Consider the following 3,660-nt stretch of genomic DNA (forward strand, 5'->3'; position numbering starts at 1 on the left):
CCTTCACCACACTCAAAATTGGGGATTGCTATTGATTTTGAATTGGTGCCAAAGACCATCAATGGCAGATTATTTTACCACAGCAGGTACATGAGCCATAGGCCTCCCTGGCCCTATTCTCATTAACTTCCTGTAACAAAACTTGCAAAGATGCATAAAGATGCAGTGTCCTGGCTGAGAACATGTAGAATAGCTCCTCTAAATTAGTAAAGTCAACCAGGGATGAAATACTGACTGCTTTAACCCAATAAAAGGTGTTGCTCAGTGTTAGAAAGGTTTCATTCCTGGGTGGCATAGGAATACCAGTTCAAATCCTCCCCCCAACCACCTGCCACCCACTACTTCCAATATTTGCATTTGTGGGGCCCCCCCCCCGCGTGTGCGCACACACGCACACACACACACACACACACACACACTCACACACCGGTGTTCTGCACTGTTTCTTCTCCAAATTATCAAATTATCCTGTGGTCAAAAGGTATTTGGTCCCATCCAGTCCCTCTCAGTTTGTGGTAGGACTAATTTGCTAATGGGGCTCCAGAAGGAAAGTGCCTAATGTTTCTTCTAATTGGACATGACTGCTTCAGAATGACTGTGGCTGCCAGCCAGCTCTCACTGTCCCTGAGGCAGGATAATAAGCTTCTGCCACCAGTCCCTGGGTCCTGACCAAGACCATTTGCAGTAATGAACTTGGAAGGCTCAAAGGAGATTGCAAAAAAAGAAAAGAGAGAAAAAGCACAGTCCAGCTCTTGTCAGTGGATTCAATTATGGCTTCTGTCAGCTTAACAAAAGAAATTTAGAAAAGCTAGAAAAGGAAGGGGTGGGAGAGATCAGGCAGAGAAGGATGGGGGTGGGGGAACCCATGATGGTAGAACCAGACTGAAATTCCTTCAGGATCAAGGTTTCTGCTAGAAGTTCAGAGGTCACCACAATATGGGTTAAGCTCCCAGTGTCCAAATAGGAGGCAATGCAGCGTGGGCACCACAGGGCAGGGTTCGCTGAGTGTCACTGATCTGAGGGAACAAGCTTCCCCACACCTCTTATGCTCACTGTAAATTCTTATCGCCCACATCGACTCAGGAATAGGGTTCATCGTGAATATTTAGACTAATTACTGTTATAATCATTTTTGATCATTTGTTTTCTGAGGCAAGATCTTTGAACATTCAACCCAGGATCTATCCCTAAAACCGTTCCAAAGATATTTTTAAGAGTTTTTTTTTAATCATGAAATATGGCAAATATACAAAAAAGTGCATATAAACGTATATCTTAAGGTGTTATTAAAAGGAAACACTTGTAATAGCACACAGGTAAAGAAATAGAACTTTGCTGGAAGCCCCATTCTGCCCCTTCCAGATCACGATTCCTTTCTTTATTTCTAAAGGTAACTACACCCCTGACTTTTATGCTCATTGTTTTCTTGCTTTATTTATGATTTCACTACCTCAGTAAGCATCCCTTAACATAATAGTTTTGCCTGTTTTTGAGCTTTATATAAATGGGGATACAGTATATATTGGTCTGGCTTCTTTTGCTCAAAATTGTAAGATTCATCTAGGTTGTTGCACATGGCTACAGTTGGTTTGTTTATTGCTATAAAATATTCTGTCATATAAATATAGCACTATATATGTATTCATATACCGAATTGAGTTTGGGCAATATTGCCTTTTTTTTTGGCTATTATGAACAATAGTTCTAGGGACAGACTTTCTCATAAGTATATGTATCTTCATAGTCTATAGCTAAGAGGGAAACTAGGGGGTAATAAGCTTCCAAAAGACCTTTGTTAAGACTAGTTATTGAGTCCTCGTAGATAGCCAGAGAAGACATCGTTTATAAGAAGCTATTTTTTTTTTTTTTTTTTTTTTTTTGCCTTATGTGGTAACCAGATTCCAGGATGGACCTGGGGATCTCTACCTACTGGTATTTAAGCTTTTCTGTAGTCCCCTCTTACTTTGTGTTAGGAATGGTCTGTGTACCAATAAAATATGGCAGAAGTGATGGAGTGTGACTTTCAAAGATTGATCATAAAGCACATTGTGTCTTCTACCTTCTTCTCTTGGATCACTCCCTGTTGGAATCCAGCCACTATGTCATAAGTATACTTAAGCAGCCCTATGAAGAGGTCTGGGTGGCAAGGAGCTGAATCTCCAGCCAATATGAATGATCCATCTAGTCCTGGTCAAGCTTTCAGATGACTGCAGCCCTGACTGTCATCTTGACTACAATCTCATGAGAAATCTCGAGCCAGAAGCACCCACATTAGAAGTCCCTGGATTCCTAACTCTCAGAAACTGTGTGAGATAATAAATGTTTCTTGTTTTAAGCTACTAGATTTTGGGATAATTTGTTATGCAAATAGATATCTTGGTTTATCTAGATTGGATGAGACAGGAAAACAAAGCATTCCCAAATAGCAACTGTTCAAAACAAAATCTACTCTGTATATTCACCTTCCTCTTATACATGGCTTAAAACTTAAAATAGTAGTCACCATCAGACTAAGTTTTCATTCTTTCTTCATCTTCCTTTCTTATTCCCTTTACTTTTTTCCTTCTTTCCTTCCTTCACCACAAGTGCTCTTCTTTTTCTTAAAATTCCAGAGATAAGAATAGGTACTCTGGCATCAGACAACCTGAGTTCGAATTCTTGCTTAAGAAGTTACAAGCCGAGTGACCTTGGGAAAGTTTATTTCAGTCTCTGTGCCTTGTGCCCCATTTTCCTTAGCAGTAAAACAGACATAATAATACAATCACCCTCATTAGAGAAGGTGAAATAAAAATATGTTCAATGCTTATAATAATGATTGACATATACTAAACATTTAATAAGTGTTAGCTATTGTTCTCTCTTTTTCCCTTTTCTCTCTGTTCTCTTTCCTCTTTCTTCTCCTCTCCACTCCTCTCCTTTCCCTTCTCCCCTCTCCTACCCTTCTCTTTTCTTCCACTTGCTTTCTTCACTCTCCTGATTCATTTATTCTTAGACTTTCATTTTCTCATCGCTCATCCTCCTCTCTCATCTCACCTCCCTTTCCATCCCTTCTCCCAGGGCATTTGGCAAAAGAAGCTTCCCTTTGGCTGAGACTCCTCCACAAGGAGAAAGGAGGCATTTCTAAGCATCATGACATCCATGGGCATGGTGAACTAGCCTGTACCATCAAACACCTCCCTGTGAGGAGAAGATGTGATCCCGGCCTGGACGATGAGCATCTGACCGCCAGTTCCAGCATCAAAGTAATAACTTGGCTCTTAACTGCTCTGCTCAGAAAGGGTTCCAGGAAAGATGCCTCAAATTTTTGGTATCTCTTTGAAAGTTATGTTTCACTAGCATGATACCAATTTGTAGATAATTTCTCCTCCTCAAATTTACTTAAACATTTAAGAGATTTAATAAAATGTTAAGTTATTACATAAGCACACAATTGCTATAAAATATTCACACAAAGTAAGAATGAGTAGTGGAAAAGAGTAATATCTTTCTTCCCCTATCCTCTCATTCCTGGTTGGTATGAGGCCTTCTGGAACCTTTTCTGTATTCACATGGGTGTTGTGGCTTTGTTTTAGTTACATAAATAGGATTACATGCTCCATAGTGTGCTGTGCATTTCTTTTCAGACATACATTGTATCATGGACCTCCATCCAGGACAGCA

The sequence above is a fragment of the Rousettus aegyptiacus genome, unplaced genomic scaffold, assembly GCF_014176215.1.
Source record: "Rousettus aegyptiacus isolate mRouAeg1 unplaced genomic scaffold, mRouAeg1.p scaffold_m13_p_7, whole genome shotgun sequence".
NCBI classification, from domain to species: Eukaryota; Metazoa; Chordata; class Mammalia; order Chiroptera; family Pteropodidae; genus Rousettus; species Rousettus aegyptiacus.